Below are 23,657 nucleotides of genomic sequence, written 5' to 3'. Positions count from 1 at the left end.
AATCAGCATGACACCCTGCAGACTTGAATGCAGGGAAGAAGCTGGCAGGTTGTATAGGATAGACTCAAGCTTTGCACACCCTGCATCTCCCAGGTGATTGTTGTTGGGGGTGGTTTTGTTTCATCGTTTTGTTTTCATTTTGTTTTTCTGGCTGTGCCACATGGCATATGGGATCTTAGGTCCCTCACCAGGGATCAAACACGTGCCCCCTGCATTGGAGGCACACAATCTTAACTACAGGACCCCCAGGGAAGTCTCCAGATGGTGGTTCTTATCCCCTCCTCTGTGCTCTCATAGAGACTCCTACCTATGCCTCTACCAGAGAATGTAGCTCAGTACTGTGTGGCCATGGATATCTTTCCCTGTCTGAGGGTCTGAGCTCAAAGGCTAGAGAAATGTCCTCCTCTCTTAATGTACTCAGCTCCCTAGACTATGTTTCTGAATGAACTTTTCTTGAGTCATTTGGAAAATATTTAGTGAACACCTACTATGTGCTAAGTGAAGGAGATATAATTGTGAAGGTGACAGGATTTGTCTCCACCCTTAAGTGGCTAGGAACATAGACCAGATGTGTAAAAGCTTTTACAGTGTAGGTGCAGATGCTGTAGATGTACACAAACGTGAGGGAAATAGGGATACGTTGGTACAAGGTTATAAACTAGATGTCCATTGGCAGAAGAATGCATAAGGAAGTTGTGGTACATATACACAATGGAATACTACTCAGCTATAAAAAGGAATGCATTTGAGCCAGTTCTAATGAGGTGGATGAACCTGGAGCCTACTATATAAAGGAAAGTAAGTCAGAGAGAGAAAGACAAATACTATACATTAACACATATATATGGAGTTCAGAAAGATGGTACCAATGATCCTACATGCAGGGCAGAGAAAGGAGACACAGATATAAAGAACAGACTTTGGGGCTCAGTGGGAGAAGGTGAAGGTGGGATGATTTGAGAGAACAGCATGGAAGCATATACATTACCTTATGTAAAATAGATGACCAGATTGTGTTCAATGCAGGAGGTAGTGTACCCAAATTTGGTACTCTGGGAAAACCCAGAGGGATAGGGTGTAAAGGGAGGTGGAGGGGGTTCAGGATGAGGGGAATACATGTATACCTTTAGCCAATTCATACCGATGTATGGCAAAAACCATCACCAATATTGTGAAGTAATTATCCTCCAATTAGAAAATTAGGGCTTCCCAGGTGGCACTGTCATGGCATCTGGTCCCATTACTTCATGGCCAATAGATGGGGAAACAAAGAGAAACTTTATTTTGGGGGGCTCCAAAATCACTGCAGATGGTGACTGCAGCCATGAAATTAAAATACACTTGCTTCCTGGAAGAAAAGTTATGAGCAACCTAGATAGCATATTAAAAAGCAGAGACATTACTTTGCCAACAAAGGTCCATCTAGTCAAAGCTATTGTTTTACCAGTGGTCATGTATGGATGTGAGAGTTGGACTATAAAGAAAGCTGAGCACTGAAGAATTGATGCTTTTGAACTGTGATGCTGGAGAAGACTCTTCAGAGTCCCTTGGACTGTAAGGAGATTCAACCAGTCCATCCTAAAGGAAATCAATCCTGAATATTCACTGGAAAGACTGATGCTGAAGCTGAAACTCCAATACTTTGGCCACCTGATGCAAAGAACTGACTCATTTGAAAAGACCCTGATGCTGGGAAAGATTGAAGGCAGGAAGGAGAAGGGATGACAGAGGATGAGATGGTTGGATGGCATCACTGACTCAATGGACATGAGTTTAAGTAAACTCCGGGAGTTGGTAATGGACAGGGAGGCCTGGTGTGCTGCAGTCCACAGGATCAAAAAGAGTCAGACACGACTGAGCGACTGGACTGAACTGACTGAGGTGGCACTAGTGGTAAAGAACCTGCCTGACAATGCAAGAGGGAACATGGGTTCGATCCTTAGGTCAGAAAGACTCCCTAAGTAGGAAATGGCACCCATTCCAGTATTCATGCCTAAAGAATCCCATGGACAGAGGAGCCTGGTGGGCTATAGTCTATGGGGTTGCAAACAGACATGACTGAAGCGACTGAGCACGCATACACAAAATAAATAAATTATTTAAAATAAAATTTTAAAAAAAGATGAATAAGCTCTGAGGATCTATTGTATAATATAGTGACTATAGTTAGTAATACTACACTGTATGATTGAAATTTTCTTAGAGTAGAATTTAAATGTTACCACACACACAAAGCAAATATGTAGGGTGATAGATGGTCTTCCCAGGTGGCTTGGTAGGTAAAGAATCTACCTGCAATGCAGGAGACACAGGAGATGCAGGTTTGATGCCCAAGTCGGGAAGATCCCCTGAAGAAAGAACTGGCAACCTATTCCAATATTCTTTCCTGGGGAATCCCATGGACAGAGAGAGGAGCCTGGCGGGCTACAGTCCATGGGGTCACAAAGAGTTGGACAAGGCTGAAGTGACTGAGCACGCAGGGTGATAGATGTGCTAATTGACTTTATGGAGGGCATCCTTTCACAATGTACGCTTGCATATTCAATAGCTCAGTCATGTCCGACCCTTTGTGACCCCATGAACTGTAACTCACCAGGCTCCTCTGTTCATGGAAATCTTCAGACAAGAATACCAGAGTGGGTCACCATGCCCTCCTCCAGGGGATCTTGCCGACCCAGGGATTGAACTCCTGTGTCTCCTGGATTGCAGGTGGATTCTTTCACTGCCGAGACATTGGGGAAGTCCCTTCACAAAGTACACATATGTCAAATTATCACATTGTACACTTCAAATATCTTACAACCTTTTTAGTCAAGCATACCTCGATAAAGGTGGAGGGGAAAAGTGACTTGAGAAATTACTTAATCACCAGGAAGAAAGAACAGAAAACACAGCTAGGACTAGGGTTAGGCAAGCTAGTTGCTTAGAGCACAAAGCTGAAGGAGGCTTTGACTCTTATATCCAGCAAGCTTAGGGTCAGGAAATGAGTGAGCACCTCCTTACATACTATTTCCTGGGTGCCTCAGTCTAGTCCTGACCCTAATGGGAAGCTTAACGTCTGCCTATAAATACTGAGTCCTTTGTAAAAGTATTCCAGGTTGGTAGTATTTTATAGGACCTGGGCAGACTCTTTCTATTAAAGGGAGTGCTTGAGATATTCAGCATAATCACTTCAGCCTGATTGGTTGCTGTGGTGATCAAAACCACCACAAATATAGGAATAATCAAAATTGGGGTAAACATATATGTTTATACAATATTAGTAGCGATGGTGCTCTGTGACAACCCAGAGGGATAGGGTGGGGAGGGCGTTGGGAGGGCAGTTCAGGATGCAGGGGACACATGTATACCTGTGGTTGATTCATGTTGATGTATGGCAAAAACTGTCACAATGTTGTAAAGAAACTATCCTCCAACTAAAATAAATATTAAAAAAAAAAGTTTAGAATGGTGCAGGCACACTGGGAATATTCAATGAATGCTGTTGTTATTATTTTTTAATTCTTCTAGCTATCCTGAGCAGATACACTCAAAACACATATTCCTATGGAGAGTAATAGGTTGAACACCAAGACTCACTCTCAATTTGAGATCAGAGATCTTAAGAATTAGTTGAGATATTTATACAACTACTTTCAGGACAGCCTGCACAGACTCTTAAAACTCTTCAAAGGATCACAATTGCCCCTAAGGAAAAAAAAAAATCCAGCAGCAGCATCATGAGTCGTAAGATTCTGAAAGAGGTTCAGATTGCATGTCTAACTACAATTCTTGCCACTCAGGTGACTTATTTTGAGTGTGCAAAGGAACCCTAATCATTTTATGCTGTTGTCTTCTTAGTATAAATTCTATACATATTGTCTCTAGTCATGAGTATAAGGAAATAAAAATAATGACAAAGTCTTACTGTCTGTATCAATCAGCTATCATTCTTAATGTTGTTCAGTCACTAAGTTGTGTCCAACTCTCTGGGATGCCATGGACTGCAGCATTCCAGGCTTCCCTGTCCTTCACTATCTCCCGGAGTTTGCTCAGATTCATGTCCATTGAGTCAGTGATGCTACCTAACCATTTCATCCTCTGTCACTCCCTTCACATTTTGCCTTCAATCTTTCCCAGCATTAGGATCTTTTCCAACGAGCTGGCTTTTCACCTTAGGGGGCAAAGTATTGGAGTTTCAGCTTCAGCATCAGTCCTTCCAATGAATATTCAGAGTTGATTTTCTTTAGGATTGACTGGTTTGATCTCCTTGAAGTCCAAGGGACTCTCAAGAGTCTTCTCCAGCACCACTAACTCAGAGGGATCAATTCTTCATCACTCACCCTTCTTGCTGCCTAACAAACCACCTGAAACTCAGAATCTTAATATAATAAACAATTATTCTTGTACCAGTCAAGGAGTCAACTGGGCTCACTTAATGCATTTGTGGTCAACTATAGGTCAGCTTTTGGTGTTCAGCTGGCTACAGGCTTGTCTTAAATGGCCTTTGCTGAAACAACCAAATTCTTCCACATGGTATCTCATCCTCTAGCAGACTGTTTTGTGAGCTTGGGCAGTGTTCTGAGAGAGGGAGCAAATGCTCAAGGTTTTAATCTTGGTTTGATCCACAGTCACTTTTACTAGATTCTATCGGCCAGAGCACATCATAAGGCTAATCCATATGAAAGAGTTGGAAAAACTGACTCCATCTCTTGAGGGGACGAGCTGCAAAATCACATTGCAAAAAGGTATGGACACAATATGAGAAATGGGGGCTACAAATTAATCTATTAAGATCCCCAAATATAAACCATCGAGACATGAATAAAGCATTTCCCAATACAGCATACAATGCTAAGGTCCTGGGTGAGATGGCAAACATACTGCTAACCTAAGCTCAGGATTTTAAAAGACCTCTTACATGAACCAATGGAAATCACCATGTTTTTAAAGACAAATGATTGTTTTCCTAAATTTCCCTAAGCTTGTACATTTGCCTAGTCTTCAAAAATCTGCTTCTTTCTTTCTTCAGTTCCTTTTTCTAGGCTTTATTTCCTATTTATTTTTGTTCAGTTTCAAATCTTAATGATGCAGCTTAGCATTCAAGCAGCGGCAGCCCTCTCCCAGGCAGCTCTATTGTTTAATATTAATGTTCACCTAAAAAATGAAGCAAAATCCCGCTGCCTTCACATTCATTCGAGGAGAAATTCTCATTCCTAGGGGGACGTAGGTTAAGAGTGATGCTGCTACCCTCATTTGTCCTTAGGGTGCAGGAGACCAAAGCGGGGAGCTGCCAGATGGAGGTGGGGAACTTGATCCTGCTGCCCAAGTCAGAGTCAGCTGCAAAACTCTAATCATCCAAGTGGGCAGGAAGTCACCTAGGCGATTCAGCTGGTGGGCGCCCATGTGAAAGGGAGAGATAATCATTAATGTCACTCCCGAGACAAGAAGGTCTTTACAGACAGAAATAGGTTCCACCAGCACATTGCATGGAGCCTATTGAAGTGCAGACAGTGATCTGTAAAATGTTATGGGAGCAGTTGAGCTGACTTAAATCAAATTCAGCAGCATGTGATTAGCTGATGAAATAACTATTTTGTTGTGCTTTGGACTCTATGAAGTAACACGGCTTTAAATTTTGGATGACAAGTCATTTCTGCATATTAAAATGAAGAGCTTTCCCCAAGTACCATATCCTCTGTGAAATTCTGTATATAAATGTTACTGGCAAAGAGAAAACAGAATAAAGTCAGCCTACTGGCTTACCTACCTGATACAATGCTCTAGAAAATGAAACAGTGTCCTTTCTCTAAAATATCTCTTTCCAGGAACAACTTCCTCTTCAAAGAAAGTGAAAAACTTGTGGATCATATGATATAAGGTCTACTCGGACAAAAGTTTTTCTTGGTGCCTGTTCATATTTTTTAATAGCTATCCTCTTATCTCCTTTTTTTCAATGAACATAGAATTGTGGCTAATGAGGGCCATTTTTGTTATCTAAAAAATCTTTAAGACTTCAAGTATTTCTGCATTAATAAATACAGAAATTTTACATATATGAAAAACAGAAGCCATATTTTATGTGGGTACCCAGATCTGTTCAGTCAGAGAATGAATGTGTGTGTTTTTATATCTTAATAAGCCATCAATACTCAAATCTTTATAAAACTTCAGCTGCTTCTCTTACTGATTCTTAGTACATGTGTATGATAGAAAATGCCAAGTACTCAGTAAATGGAGCTTTGTACAAGTACATGGATGAAGGATTATATCTGTGGTTTTTTAGGCTAAACACATGACATGCAGCAGATCTTTCAGAAGAAGGCAGAATGTGATTCATAGGTCAGCCTGTGTACTGACTTCTGGACCACTTGTTCCTGTTAAATGATTCAGATGAGATGACAAAAGTATCTTGTAAGTATGGATAGCTGGTCAGCTTGTAATCACACAAAGACAATTCTGCACGTGGTACCAGTATTGGCCAAAGACATTCTAATTCACAAAGCACTTTCTTCTTTATTGAAATATCAGATCCTTACAACATGAGGTGAATTGCAGGTACTTGGGATTCAAAAGATAAGAGGGTCACTCCAGACCTCTCAGTAAGTGGCCAAGCCAGGACCCCAAACATGGGTACTGTGGGTCCACATTTAGTTTTCTATTATTATCATTCTGATACAAATAAAAAGAATTCAGCCCCTTCCTACCCAGTCCCAACTCTCTGAAAATTGATTAAAAATTTTAAGTCAAATTAAAATTAAATGGAATGTCTCAAGTGAAATTGTCCACGATAAAAAGAAAAGCTTCATTGTCACAGAAATGGCTGTCTAATTTTAATTGTCACAAACAACCGCTGAAGTCGAGTAACATCTCCCACACGACAGGGGAGGAAACAGCACCACCACATTTGCTGGCCTGATGCCACTCTGCTCTTCTTGCCAATTCAGGAAGAGAATGGCATCTTATCCTCCTTTCACTGTTGTTGTTTAGTCTCTAAGTTAAGTCTAACTCTAGCGACCCCATGGATTGTAGCCCACCAGGCTCCTCTGTCCATGGGATTCTCCTGGCAATAATACTGGAGTGGGTTGCCATTCCCTTCTCCAGGGGATCTTCCTGATCCAGGAATTGAACCTGGGTCTCCTGCACTTGAGGCATATTCTTTACCACTGAGCCATCAGGGAAGCCCTATCCTCCTTTTGCCACAGAGCAAATCTAGCCAGATCTGGGATGAACTGCTTTGGAAACCAATAGCAGGACCTTGTTATATAGGTTGTAAATTTGATTCAAACTACATTGATAGCAAAGCTAGCTTTCAATTTGCCCGCCCTGAAAATTCTCCCCCTAATTTTTCTTTAACCATAGTACAGGTCTTCCATTACACAATTAGAGATGGAAATATGGAACTAACACCTCTCCGGGGTTAATCTACCTATTGAATTTGAGTTCTGACCATTTCTAGAGCCCTTTTGCAACTCTACAACACCCCACAGATTGAAGTGAAGATTAAATGAAATAAGCACCAGAATGTCCCTTGTGGTCCAGTGGTTAAGACTCTGCACTTCCCTGGTGAGAGAACTACGATCCCACATGCCACCTGGCCAAAAATAAATTAATTAAAATAATGAAAAAAAGAAGTAGTACATCAAGTGCCCATTGATACATTATGATTAGGTTCCCCCTGTTTGCTCCTCTCCTTTTCCATTCCACTCAAATCTCTCTTGCTAGTCCTCTCTTGAAAATGTTCTCTAGCACATGGTCTATTCACTGTCAACTAAACTCTATAACTAACACACCTCACAACTTTGCTCATGCTGGCCCATCCACATCAAATGCTGTCTGCCTGCCCCAGCTTGGAAAATCCATGTCCTACTTCTAACGCTCTTGCTGACATTCCGTGTTCAGCTTCTCACATCACCAGCCTCACTCCCTGGCCCCCAACCTCCCTCCATTGACAGCATCCTGACAACACATTGTGATATGACCTGCTGATGATATGCTGATATATGCTGATATATGCCTATGAAGAAATTATAAGCCCAATAAATATAGCCTGGATTAAATTTAGGGGAAGGTATCAAGCTGATGATGTCCCCTGGAGAAAAGGAAATGGTGGGGATAAAACCAAGAAACATATTTGACCTACTTACACCATTGCCTTGAGCCATGTTTAGAGGCATATCTGGGCCCATTTTCATAAATTTCTCTAAATCCCCTCTTTTTATAAGAGAGCAAAATAGAGGCTGCAGTACAATAAGAAATACGGCCCCTAGTGAGTGTTTGTACATAAAAGTAGGTTTACTAGGATCATTTACGTTCTGTGGTTTGCTGAAGAAATAAACTTTTTTTTTGACAAAAAATATTTTTAGGAAGATCAAGTGTTTTGCTTTGTTTCATTTCTTGATGTTTCATCTGTTTGATTTGTTTTAAAGAATTACAAACACAAGTACTTCTTTTTTGTGTATCCATTTTGGATTATATTGTCTCACTTCTCTTTATGTATTGGGATAACTACTGGATAGCACAGACAGAATTGAGGCAAAAAAAAAAAAAAAAAACCTGCTAAAAAACACAATAGGGGCTGAGCCTTAGGGGCTTTGGGCTGTGTTTAAGTACATGGGTTTTGGAGCCATGAGTGACCTTAGATGAATCAAAAGTCTGGGTTTCAGTTTCTTTCCCTATCAAGTGATGATAGTATTATCTGCTACAATTACATGCAGTAAGATTGGTAAAATGAAATGCAAGTGAAATTAAAACACATTGGAAACTTTAAAATCTTAAAATGAGATCTTCAACGTGCTTTATAATATTTCAGCTCAAAATGAGAGACAGATGAAGCAAGTATGAAAAATCTTGATTATCCAGGTAACAGGTATGCAGGTGTTCATTATATCATTTTCCGTACTGTGGTGTATGTTAGGTTTGCATAGTAAAATGTGAACTACATATACTACTACATAGGAAATAAATGCTACAGTTAGCAGTAGAATCTGTACCTATAGTCCCATGATTTGACCTTTTATTTGTTACCATTTTTTAGCATGATATTGAAGTCGTCTTCTTTTAATCTGTTTCTAAAATACCTCACATGTGTAAATTACTTTCACCATTATATGTGCCTCCATTATCATGACAAGACTGGTACTTTTAAATGTAAATTCTGTGAACATTTTTTAAAGATTTCATAAAGTTACAAATTTCAACACAATATTCTGAAAATGTTTCTAAATGATCTCTACAGGAATAGGGACAAAGGTGAGGGGAGTTCCAGTAGTGAAAGTCCAGGCCACTCCTCAGCCTTGCTTTCTTCTCTGTATCCCATACCTTTGGGTGATTTTCATATCACTCCTTCTATCAGCAATAATCTAAGTAAAATGTAAATAACTACTTTGATCACTGCTCCCCAAAACTAACACATTCAGATCTTATATTTTACTGATGTTGTTAATCACTATAGGAAATATACAAGATGAAAAGCATAACCTGGAGAAATTATAAATCTTAGGAAATCTTATTTCATGGTCCATGGATTGACTTCTGAGATGAATAAGATCTCCACAGGATGTCTGCCCTCCACTTTCGTGCCCAAAAGTGTGTTCTTTCTTCTTTCTCCCAAGTTCCAGGCCAGGGTTTCTGCAGATCCCATCCTCCTGGGAAGCCTGAGAGAACCTAATGCCCTTGGTCTCAATGTTTCCTGACATCTCCTAAGGTCTCCAAAGCTAGTGACAACTTCTCTGGATCTCTGCCGTTCCAAGCAACATCTCTGATGAAATTTTCAAAACAGATATTGTAGTTACTTGGATACTTCTGGTATTGCTGGACATTTAACACACCATCTGCCCCAACCCCTTGATTCTATCTAATTTCATTTGTTCAATTAATTTAAAGTTAAGGTGTCTAAATTTAAATTTTAAATATTCAAGTGTCTGAAACATTTTTATTTTTAAACCAGTAGATGCAATCCAAAATTAAGAATTGAGGATCTTATTAAATATAAATATATAACAAGCTGCCTCATGGATGATATTGAGCAACACCTAAAGCAGATCTGATGTGGGATGAAGGAAGGATTATGCTATAGGATTTCTGGAACTGGCAAACAATCACTCAGTGACTGATCAGTATGCCGAATATCTGGTCATTACAAAGGACTGGTTACTTTTCAGAGAAAGGAAAATATAGAACTAGTTCAGTGACAAATCCTCAAAGCATAATTGTTGTTATTATTGCAACAAGGACGTGGTCCAATACAGGTTTTACATGCTCCACCATTAGAGTTTTCATGAACCCACTAACCCGTTAAATCTTGGAAGTCAACAGGTCACTTAGAACTAGTTTGGTTATATAGTAACAGACAATAAAAGTAAGCATTCTATTCTGAGAACCTTCCATTTCTTCTAAATGAATTCCTGAAGGAAAGAAAATAGATAACAGTGGAAAGAAGTGGGGGATTATTTTAAACCATTTTTTATCCTGAGAGAATAGCAACTTCAGTATGCCCTTGGAATACTCACTTGAGTAAATATGGCTGATTCATGTTGATATTTGGCAGAAAACAACACAATACTATAAATTAATTATCCTTCAATTAAAAATAAATTTAATTTAAAAATAAAAAAGAAAGCAAAGGCCAGAATACTGTCTCCTCACCTGGTTAAATCTACCTTTCTAGAATACAGAGTAATTAATGTAGCTCCTCTAATAAGAAGAACATGAATTTTGCTTAATTCTCCTTCTTTTGTTTTGTATCTTTGAAAGTGAGGCTCTTTTGCCTACGATTGCAAGATATTGAGCACCAGATACCTCTGTAAATAACATTATGGCTACCATAGACACGCTGAACATCAGATTTTAAGATAGCATAAATTAATCATGAACTTCCACTTGATAATCTGATTAGATAATTCTCAATTCCAGAAATGGTAGCTTTCCCTATTGTTCTTAGAGTCTGTGTTCAGGTATTTGACTGAGATCATGACATCCCGTTACCCAAGAAAGCTGACTTGCCCAACTACTTGACTGCTCCTGGACTAGCCACTGTCACATCAAACAGATCTCAACTTCTCTTTCCTTACAACTAGAAACAAGTGTCATTAACATTTCCACAGAAAAAATACAATGCAGAAGTGTAGCTGTATGTTTAGCCTAGAAATTATCCATCAAAAGCTAAAAAAAAAAAACCAAAAAACCTACTGAGAACAATATTTGGAAGTCATTAACTAGATGCTATTGCTGCGTCTTGGTGCACTGCATGCTCAGTCATGTCCAACTCTTGCTACCACCAGGCTCCTCTTCCCCTGGGATTCTCCAGGCAAGAATACTGGAATAGGTTGCCATTTCTTACTGCAGGGGATCTTCCTGACTCAGGGATCAAACCTGAGTCTCTTTGGCCTCCTGCACTGGCAGGTGGATTCTTTTCCACTGTGCCACCTGGGAAGCCCAGGTCCTATTAAATACACTTAAGTTGTTTCTCTTAAAAATATTTCTGAAAATTTTGGATATCTGTATATTTCCAACATATTTATTTTCCTATAAAATCTGATACATTTTACCCCCACAAAAGAAAGTACATTCTGACCCTCTACCTAAGGAAATAAGAGTAGAAAGTGATTGTTTCAGGCTTTTTTCACTCCCTTGAGTTACAAGAAGGATCAAGACACAACAACATATAAGGCATGCCTCAGGGAAGATCTACAATGATACTGAACTGTTAGCTGTAGATTTGTAAAGTCCAGGGCCAGTATCAGATACTTGAGATGAAATTAAACAGAATATTTTATTGTCCTTTATTCTGTAAAATACATTAAGCATCTAATATGTGCTAGACACTCTGCTAGGCTCTGTCACTAAAACAGCTCATTTAACCCTCACAATACACTGTGAATGGGATTAACTCCATCTTACAAGAGGAGCAAAGCAATTCTTTGAGGTGAAATAAGAAACTTGACCTGAATCACATAGTACTGGTTTAAGCCTTCAACTCAAAACTCCTGTTATGAAAACCAGTGTTTTTTTTCTCTCAGAATTGATTGACCATGCAACAATCCAATAGTTCTAGGGTTGATACAAACCAACTGCATACCTACAGAGCAGAAGAAAATATTTGCAATAAATAAATCTAAAAAAGATTCATTTCACAAATATATAAAGAATTTGTACAAATCAATATGACAAAGAATAAACAATCCAGTTGAAGAATGGATGAAAGATCCAAATAGGTACTTCACAAAAGGGGATATCCAAATGGCTAATTGGCTTATATAGAAGTGTTTATTCATTAATCTTCACGGAAATGCAAATTAGAACTATAGTGAAATGTCATCCTACATGAACCAGAATAGCCGAAGTAAAAATGACTGCCTGTGGGTGAGAACACACAGCAGTGTACAAAAGGGCTGGCAGGAGGCCAAATTGTACAATCCCTATGGAAAACTGGCAATGGTCACTAAAAATGAACATGTGTATGCCCTGTGTGTGCATGGACTTAGATGCTCAGTCATATCCAACTCTTTGTGACCCCATGGACAGTAGCCCTCCAGATTCCTCTGTCCATGGGGACTCTGCGGGCAAGAATACTAGAGTGGGTTGCTGTGCCCTTCTCCAGGGGATCTGCCCAACCCAGGGATTGAACCCAGGTCTCTGGCATTGCAGGTAGATTCTTTACTGTCTGAGCCACCAAGGAAACCTTATGCATGTCCTATAACCCAGCAATTCTACCCCTAGGTGTAAACCAAAGAAAAAAAAATATATATGTGTACCAAAGTATGTATGTTCAAGTACATTCACAGAAGCACAACTTGTAATAGCCAAAAACTGAAAAATTTCTAAAGGCTCAGAAAGTTTGGTCCATAGTAATAAACAGTGAGAGTTACTAATAACTATCTGTGCATATGTTAATTATAACATTCCTTCAGTTAATTTATTCTGAATAATTGATCTGCTCACTTATTCTCAAAAGATATAAAATTCATTTCTCTAAAATGAAGGTTTATTGTGTCTAAACCTTAGTATTCATATAAATGTACATATATACTTTATATATATATATATATATATATATACACATACACATAAATACAGGTATGTGTGTGCACACTTGGTCACTAAGTCATGTCTGACTCTTTGTGGTCTCATGGACTGTAGTCCACCAGGCTCCTCTGTCTACCAGATTCTCCAGGGAAGAATACTGGAGTGGGGTGCCATGCCCTTCTCCAGGGGATCTTCCTGACCCAGGAATCAAACCCAGGTCTCCTGCACTGCAAGCAGATTCTTTACTGTCTGAGCTACCAGGGAAACCCAAAAATAGGTATATGTGTAATCAAATATATGTGTACCTATGTATACAAACAACTCAAACAGTGAGAAGAAAAAAAAAAATCTTTCTATATTGTGCAACAAAATTTTGTGCAAAAAAATAACTCAAAATGTGACATTTTATATAATAAAGATTTTTTAATAACAGTATTTTTAAATAAAGGGGACTACTGATGATATTTTAAAATAAAGGAGCAGTTATTTCAGATTAGAACTTTTACAGTTGATATACAAGTTGAGAAAATGACTTTAGAAGTTCCTTTTCTTGATGATTCCACTAAATAGTGGAAGAAAATGTTTTATGTAATTTCTTTTTTTTCTTCATTTATTTTTATTAGTTGGAGGCTAATTACTTTACAGTATTGTAGTGGTTTTTGTCATACATTGACATGAATCAGCCATGGATTTACATGTATTCCCCATCCCGATCTTTTAAAAGTGAAAAGAGCAGTTTGATTATTTTTGCTCTAAGAAGGTTTGGATAGAACATGTGTTCATTACTACCGTGATAATGTGACATTTTGGCAACCAAAATGCTAGGCACTTTCTTGTTTTATTTTTAATTGAGGTGTAGTTGTTTTACAACGCTGTGTTAGCTTTTGCTGGTCAACAGAGAGAATCAGCGATCTGTATACAAATATCCCCTCCTCTTAAGCCTCCCTTCCACACCCCCACTTCCCATCCCAACCCTCTAGGTCATCATAGAGCACCGAGCTGAGCTCCCTATCATACAACAGCAGGTTCCCACTTGCTATCTGTCTTACGAATGGCAGTGCAGGGTACATCAATCCCAATTTCCCAGGTCATCCCAAACCCGTGCCCCCACCCCCGTGTCCACATGTCTGTTCTCTACATCTGTATCTCTATTCCTGTCACTTTTTGTTAAATGCCATTTTCATAATTACATGTGTGGACTAGTCTACCTATATCTTCATTACCTCAGATTTAGTTAATCTTAGCTTGATTGGGGTGTCAGGGAAGGTGATTCTCAGTTCAGAATACTAAACAAGTAACAGAATGTATTACCTCCCATATATTCCAATGAACATCGGACATAAATATTTTAACGCTACTTCTAAGTGACTGAAAGTCTAAGATTTGTGAATAAATTATAAATCTTAATTAATCTCTCTAGCCTGGGTTTATAGTGTAGTGTAGCAGAAGGAATACTAACCTAAGAATCAGAAACCTGGTTTCTAATCCTAGTCTCTTGGAAGATAGCAGGTCTCCTGAGCAGTATAATTCTGCTTTATCAATTCAGCATCAGTCAGACAAGGTCAAGTCTTGGATTCCCTTGAGTCTTTCAGCAGGCTAGGTCTGGAAGCTCTAAGACTTCTACTCACCTAACTCAGTGAATTAACCTTTCGTACTGTCAAACACACGTGATGCTGTGACCTAAAATCGCTGACCAGTTGCCACTGGTAGGTTACTACACCTGGTGAGGTCTATTCACCAGGTGAGTTTACCCTTGGCTCTGCATGTTTCCAAGTCTGTTTATGCAAGTTTTATATATAATTGTAATTATGTAATTGAACCATGTAGTATACAAACAGATAACATGAGAATGTAAAGAAAACAACTGTTTCTATGACTAAGTTGAACAATCTGAAGAAGTTGGTTAAGTGAGTCTCAAGAAAAATTGCTTTTGAATTAGGTGTGTCAACGCAGCTGTAAAATAGTTTTAAAAATCTAAAAACATCCTACACTCATCCTTGGGTCTATTTTTAGGTTCTTACTATGTTTAAAGAGTCTGAAACATGAACTTGTAGGTGATGTATTAGGATACGGTTAATGCACAAACAGGCACTTTCCTGGTGACTCAGTGGTAAAGAACCTGCCTGCCTGTGCAGGAGACACCGGTCCAGTCCCTGGGTTAGGGAGATCCCCTGGAGAAGGAAATGGCAACCTACTCCAGTACTTTTGCCTGGGAAATCCCATGGACAGAGAGCCTAGCAGGCTACAGTCCATGGGGTCACAAGAGTTGGACACAACTTAGTGACTAAACAACAACAATGCACAAACGTGGCAGAATGTTAATCAGAAGTATAATCAAAGAAAAGGCATTTTCCAACATGGAACAACTGGGGCAACAATGGTATTATTCATAGTAGGTTAAAATCAAAGTTGAAGGTGCGTGTTGTAGGTCAGTTACTCTGGAAATAGACTGAGACAGATTTTCATGCAAGTTTATTAGGGATCACTCGAATGAGCTACAGTAATGTAGTAATAGAAGAACAACACTGTAAAAGAAGAAGCTAAAATGCAATGTGGTCGCAACAGAAATCTCAGAGTTGGGTAGAGGTGGCGGTAAGGGGACCATGTATACTCCCCCCGCCTTGCACATTCACAGCTATTGGATGAGAGTCATCCCTTGGGGAAGAGGTGTAACCTGGGCAAGGTGGCCTCATCTCCCTTGGATTGAGGGTAAATGTCAGGGAGGAACTCAGCTGTGAGCCATCAGCAGCCGACACCTCCAGAAAGAAAGTAGGAAAATGAGCACTTTGATCCCAAAGCGGGAGTTCATCAATATACAATTGAAAGGATATTTGAAAAGAGCTTAGATACCAAAAAAATAGACTCAATGAGCTATACAATGAATAACTTAAATTGCATCTATATAAACATTTCTGAGCATTATTAGTTAAGGAGAACTCTGGTTAACTTTTTGTTGTTGTTTTAGTTGCTAAGTCATGTCTGACTCTTTTGCAACCCCTTGGACTATAGTCCACAAGAATACTGTCCATGGGATTCTCAAGCAAGAATATTAGAGTGGGTTGCCATTTCCTATTCCAGGGGATTTTCCTGACCCAGGATCAAACCTGTGTCTCCTGCACTGACTTTTACCACTGAGTCACCAGCGAAACCCACAGTCAGCTACAGTTCAATAAAATGGTGTCACCATTTATCCTGATGCACAAGCCAAAGTTGTATTAGTTCTTCATTCTGCACTTTCTCTTAACTCCTATATATTTAATACAATTTATTACCCATGTTGAATTTATGTTGTCAAACTAAATCTCAAATAAACCCACTTCCCTCTATGTTCTCTGCTAACTATTATCATTTTCTAGTCAAAACTTTTACAACTCTTGACAAGGTTTCTGCTTCCACTCTTTCTAGTTTTCACTATATTTCCATACTCAGGGCCAGAATCATCTTAAAACATAAATCAGATTTGATCATGTCACATTTCTGATAAAAACCTTTAAGGAATTATACTTGGGATAAAAGCTGAACTTCTTTCTCATGCCTCACATATCCTGCACGTCATGGCCTTGTCAACCTCAGCAGCTTCACTTAATCCCTTTCTCTTACCTGCTCATGATTCCATCCACACGGGTTTACTCTGAGGTTTGCAAATACAGCAGGCTCCTGTCAGCCTCATGGCTTTTATACAGAGTCATTTTCTACACATAACACTCTTTACCCATTCTTTGGATGACCTAGTAGTCCTCCTCATCCTTCAGTTCTCAACTGAAATTTTGCTTCCTTGGGCAAGACTTCCTTGACCACAATAGAAAAAGTAAACTTGCACCTTCTTAATTTCAGCTCATTGTTTTTGTCCTTCATAACACTTATCACAAGTTATAAATAGTTTGTGTTAGTTGGTTTAGTCTTCTATACATTCATTATTTATTTTTACCTTTCCAACTAAAACAGGAGCTACATGAACATAAAGTGTATATCTTCTGTATATAGGAAAGCAAAGAGCACTGAGTAAGTATCTGTTGAATGAATTAATGAATAAATGAAGAGTAGAATTATTAGATCTTTGAGCTGCTCTTAATTTATACAAAACAAGATCCCTTCACAAAGGCATTTCTTCCCATCTGAAAATCTCAACTTTTGAAATTTTCTCACACACATGACAAGAAAAAAAGTATAACTATACCAAATCTCCAAAATAATTTTCTAAAATCAGAATAAGGTGGCGGTGGGCAGAGAGAAAAGGCATCTAAAAGAACAATACTCTGGTTCCTTATAACAACTTGCAAGATAATCCATGTTCTGCTCTTAAAATCTAATTACCACCATGTCTATAGGCCTATTTGATAACAGCTAAGTTAAAACACACAGACAACAAATTAGCATGTAGACAGCTAAGGCAGCAGCAGAAAATTGGTAGATTTTTCAACACTGCTATCCTTTTACTCTGTTCTTGGGAGAAACACATAAAAGGAAAAATTTTATGTTTGTTTGACTTAGCGTTCTCTGGAGAAACAGAATCAATAGGCTATAGAGAGAGAGATGTGTAAAAGAATATCTGTTCTAGGAATTGGCTCATGTGATCATGGAATTCACAAAAGAATTCCCACAATCTGCCTTATGCAATTTGGAAAACCAGAAACACCATTAGTCTGAGGCCTGAGAACTGGGGGAACTGATGGCATAAATTTTGGTCTGAGCCTGAAAACCTGAAAAGCAGGAACAGTGATATCTGGGCGCAGAAGATGGCTGCCTCAGCACTAGTAGAGTGAGTAAATTTGCACTTTCTCCACCTTTTTCTTGTTCAGACTTTGACAGATTGAAGGATGCCCACCCAGAGTGGGGAGGGTATATCTTCACTCAGTCTACTAATTCAAATGCTAACCACTTCCCGAAACAACTTCACAGACACACTCAGAAAAAAATGTTTCCAGAGTTATCTGGGCATCCTTTAACCCAGTCATGCTGACACATAAAACTAACCATCACAATATTCATATACATATACATATATAATATACATATACAGTATTCATACACACATACCAATAAGCATATAGTAAGCTGCATTTGGAAAAGGCATCATTTCCTTAACTCTTAGGTATACCAGACATCACTTTCAGGAGTTTTTGAATATGATCTGTGTTCTCTGATTTTGCTCCTGCTGTTTCTGAGCATGTATCATAGTTGGCTTTCTCAGTTCCATAAGATTTTCTCTTTGAATACTGTTTAAATTCACCATCATCCAACTTTTCACTAAATTTTCATGGCATTGTCTTTTTCATGCTTCTTAAAATTAAAGTGTGTAGTACCCATTTTATATCCAACTTGACAGCTCAAGAAAATTACTTCCAAGGAGTTCATGGGCTTTTTGGAATACTCAGACCATAAGAGGAGCACTCTATTTCATAAACCTAAAGGGTTATATTCAAGAGGATTAATTACATACGCTCAGTGTGAAAAAGTAATTGGAAAATCTCTTCATCTCCATTTCTTGATCATGTATTTTCTCTTTCTCTGATAATGAAGAATTGTGAAATATTACTATCACCACAATTGCTGGTTGATGGTTACTTTATTTACAAATTCCTTCTTCAACACTAATGAGTGTGCAATAGCTCTTCAAAATGACCCTGTTTATTTATAGTTTATTGTGAAGTGTTAAATCCTTCCTAACCTGACACCTCTGGGACATACATTATTGCTCCAGCTGTATTTACTTTCAAAAATGAGATTTAGGATGAATTACTGATCTGCTCTATCCAATGAAGTACATTCATCTACTGAAATTTCATTCACCCTAAATGACAAAGCGGTCGAGTTTTTGCTGCCTAAAGAATGGTCTTTTAAAACACTAGATAACATTAATGATTGACATTTAAAGGTGCTCATTCTGATAGCTTTTGCAATTTCCAAATTTGGGGATTTAATTCACTTCATAGAAAGTACACTGAGAAAAATAAAACCTAAGAAATAGAGGTTAGTCAATTAGGCTTACTTTCTAACTAAATTTTTCTCTGTATTTGTCCCCAAAGACCTGCAAGTCACAAAAGTGTGAGAAATGTCACTCATACAGGTATCCATGTCACAGTAAGATATTTAAATATGTCTGGTGGTTTTTTCCATAACAGATATCAGCATTTAAAAATTTTTGCTTATTCTTTGTAATGACAATTTGAAAGAATTCAAAGTGGACTTTCAAAAGAAGATTTTGCTACAGAAATTTTTATTGCCACTTGAAATAGTGAGAAATCCATAATATCAAAGGAACTCAGCTAAATAAATTATAATTTATCCATGGAATGGAATATTATGTTGTCATTAAAAAGATGCTTTAAGATCACAGGTAACTAAATGTATAACTTGTAATAAAATGTTTATCTATTCAGCAAATGTTTATTGAGCCCTCATTATGTTACAGACACTGTGCTGGAACCTCAATAGTGACAAAGACAGACACAGTCACTGACCTTTGATAAGAAAAAAAAACAAAAAGCATATGTTTGACAAAATCCAATTTATTTTTCACAGGACTTCCCTGTAACTCAACAGTAAAGAATCTGCCTGTGATGCAGGAGATGAGGGTTTGATTCCTGGGCTAGAAAGCTCTTCTGGAGAAGGGAATGGCAATCCACTCAAGTATTCTTGCCTGGAGACTTCCATGGACAGAGAAGCCTGGTGGGCTACAGTCAGTGGGGTTGCAAAGAGTCGGACACAACTAAGCGACTAACACACATACAATTTATGCTTATTTTAAATATATACACACATAAAAACACTGGTGAATACAATACTTATTCTATGATGATAGAACTGCAAAAAAATTTTATTTTCTTCCTTTTGATACATTTACTAAAATAGTGATGGTTTATTTTTACTAAAAGAATACCATTTTGAAAATAATTTTTCAGCAAAATGTTGCAAGTCCTCATATCCCAGCCTTCAGTAGTACTCAAGAATATAAAAGCAGTACCTGATACATAAGTAGATACCAAGACATCCCCAGCATCTAAGGTACAATGATATTATAAAGAAGAGTTTCTAGACAGCCAACTACCTTCACAGAGAACTTATATGCAAAGTGCTAAGCAAATGCTATAATCTACTTTTGGGGCTGTTTTTCTTTTAAGAAAATACTTCCAATATGAAGCAAAATTCATGAGATATTTCAGGATCATAACTTAAGCTGAACAGCAGCACAGTTATTTTAATTACTATCTTCTAATAATCAATATGCTTGCTCTCACCCTACAAAATATTTGGCCACCAACCAATGTGATTTCAGGGTGAGTTGATTTTCACAGTATCTTGTCAACTGCACCTTGTCATTTATTGTGAGGTTTTGGAGTTTTTTCCTTTATTAAATCCAAGGTGAATTGAAATGAATAAAATAATGTAAATTAAAGAGCTTGGATGTTTAGTAAAACCTAAGGGAGATTATATTCATTCTGTTGCACAACGCTGTTATAATGAAGACAAGACTTTCTCCCCAGTGCTCACTTTGCGTGTTAAATGCTTTAATCATTTTGTGCATAAGAGCCTTCCTTCATTATTATTGCAATGTCAGGAAGGTCTAAGGTTGTGTTTCTTATACAAAATGATAAGAGAAACCTGCATTTAGAAAGTCATTTGTATTCAGTTGTCTCCAAAATTTTATATGCAATTTTTGATTGCTCCTGTCTGTTTGTTCATCATGATCTCCTTCTACCTGACAAATTAAATGAGGTCAAAGTTTTATGAACTGAGTGACTATATTAGATTTTCAACTATCGGGACTTGATGGGTATATTTGAATGTGTACAGAAGGTTGGGAAAAATATACTTGGCTGTTTGATCTTTATGTTTTTGTGTGTGTGTATTCTATTTGTGTTCCTAGCTTTCCCTTTAGTAAAGATTATCATTGAAAGTTTTGTTTGTTTAAATCAGTTTTGGAGACACTGATTAAAGCTTAAAAAACCTTGAAGCTTTTCAAAATATTGAGTCTGGCTTCAATCCTAGTTTTTTATTTGGGACAAGTTATTTCATCTAGGGCTGATTTTCTCATGGCTACAAAGAGGAACTAATATCTATTTCACAAGCTGACCAGTTGGAACAAATGAGATGATGCATGAAGGGCCTGCACACGTGCATGCGAGCACAGTCACTTCAGTCGTGTCCGACTCTTTGCGACCCCATGGACCGTAGCACGCCAGGCTCCTCTGTCCACGGGATTCTCCAGGCAAGAATACTGGAGTGGGTTGCCATGGCCTCCTCCAGGGGATCTTCCTGACCCAGGGATCAAACCAGCGTCTCCTGCACTGCAGGCGAATTCTTTACTGCTGAGCCACCAGGAAAGCCATAGGAGGGGCCTGTTGCCTAAGAAATGATGGCTACTGACAGCATCGCCTGTTGCTTAGTGCAGACTTACACTAGAAATATTCTGTAAATGAAGACAGTGACTGGTAGTATAGGTCCACTCTCAGGGATGACATGACAGCACTGAATCTGACTTTCTTCCTAAAGCATTACGAAAGTACAATATCAAGAGAGAAAATATAAAGGTAGTTATCCCAGCCGATACTTTCGTTGCAGATAACAAATGATTTCTGGTGACCATTTTCTATTATCCTGAATGCCAACAAATAATTAAAAGCACAGGGTCTAGCCGCCCTGTTTCATCTCCTTACCCACTGTGACTCCCATTCTGCCCACAGGTGGAGGATTAGCAAACACAAAACAGAAATTTTTGATATTTCTTCCAGTGATGAACATGTATGCTTTTGGAATAAGAAAAGAACTTATTAAAATTAAAATAAATATTCATGAGGGTAAAAATAAGACTAGAGTGAGGAGAGGCTCAGGGCCCTAGCTATGCAAGCTGTTTCACAAGCAAAGAATCAAATACTAATCAAACAACAATAACGATTGCCAACTTAATAGAACACTTACTACATGTCAGGTATGTTGGCCGTACTCACATCCTTACTTAGATTATCTTGGTTAACTTTCACCATAACTACTATGAGCTAGTGGTTATTATAATATTATGCCCATGCTACATATGGAAAAACATAACTTGAGAAGTTAAGTAGACGTGCTAGTCACAGAATCAGACCCTGCATAAATTGAGATCTGAAATCAGACAGTATCAAGGGAAAATCCCTCTCTCCTCCATGTGGTCCCTCAGCTGTCTGGACTTAGCCAATATATTAGGGAAGAAGTATTCAAATGAAGAAACTTTCTGAATACCAGATTCAGAGCAGCATGACAGATCCCATCCTTTCCCCATCCCATCCACAAAGATGAGAACTGTAAGGTCAAGTACCATCGAGGGCCATCTCAGGACCTTCAATCAGGACCTAACAACTTGCAAATAAAGGAACTCAGTACTGATAACTTTCTCTGGATATTCTGTTATTCAAGTGCTTTGCTGTCTTAGGTCCTTTATTACTCACCACAAATCTATGAGATAGGAATTATCATTACTGTCATTGGAGAAAACTACTATTTAGAAAGACTGAGAACCTTGCCCAAGGTATATAGTTAATGAGCGACAGGTGTGTTAGTTGCTCAGTCATGTCTGACTCTTTGCAACCCCATGGACTGTAGACTGCCAGGCCCCTCTATCCATAGAATTCTCCAGGCAAGAGTACCAGAGTGTGTTGCTATTCCCTCCTCCAGAGGATCTTCCCAACCCAGAGATCAAACCTGGGTCTCCTGCATTGCAAGCAGATCCTTTGCCATCTGAGCCATCAGGAAGCCCCCAGCAACAGGATGGAGCTGGTTCTCAGATCCAGACCACTCATGCCAGAGTCCATGCTTTAGAAAAGCACATTCCACTAATACAAAATATATACAAATATTGGAGACTTTTAATAAGAGCAAAACCTATGATTTTCATCTTTGAATCCACAGCCCTTAGAACTGAGCCTGACAGTTGGCATCAACAATAATCACAGATGCTTGAAAAACACTTACTTTGGGCCAAGCACTCAAGGGTTTTGTATAGATACCAACTCATACAATCTTCAGAACAACTCTGTAAGAAAGATACTATTATTATCTCCATTTTTCAGGTGAGCAAACTGACAAGTGGATGCCAAATGGAAAAAGGCTGGGAAAGAAGGAAGAGAGGGAGGGAGGAAGAGAGAGGAAAAGAATATTCAGAAGGTGGACACTCGCTTCTCCAAACAGATTCCTTCTGTAAGCCTGCTCATACTAAGACGTGAAGCTCAAACATGTGCCATACAAAACAGCTCCCACGGCTTGAGCTTTACCTGGTATAGAGACAATGAATGGTTTCCTATGATTCAGAGTTTAAATCCCAGGTGCATCATTAGTCACTGTTCTGATTTAAAATGTCACCAAGACTCAATGGCTTTTCTGGGCATATAGGCACAGCTGCGCCAACTTGTTTCTGTGAGTCTTGAGGTTGTTTATAATGATGCGTTGCACAATCACTCAAGGTAAAGTCACTACAAAGTTATCTGAATATCTTCTCTCAGAAAGGCTAAAGTCGGCATCCATAATCACGCAAGGGGCAGCATTCTAAAGACAACTAGGGCTGGAGGGAAGAACAGGGGCAGAATCAAGCCTGGCAGAAGCTTGGGTTCTTAGCAGATCCAAGCAACATGTGAAAAGAGATCAGGGAGGCAGGCAGGACTAAAGAGCTCATGGAGCAA

This window comes from Odocoileus virginianus, chromosome 8, assembly GCF_023699985.2.
Source record: "Odocoileus virginianus isolate 20LAN1187 ecotype Illinois chromosome 8, Ovbor_1.2, whole genome shotgun sequence".
NCBI classification, from domain to species: domain Eukaryota; kingdom Metazoa; phylum Chordata; class Mammalia; order Artiodactyla; family Cervidae; genus Odocoileus; species Odocoileus virginianus.
The sequence above is the reverse complement of the archived record's forward strand: the minus strand, read 5'-3'. Positions refer to the sequence as shown.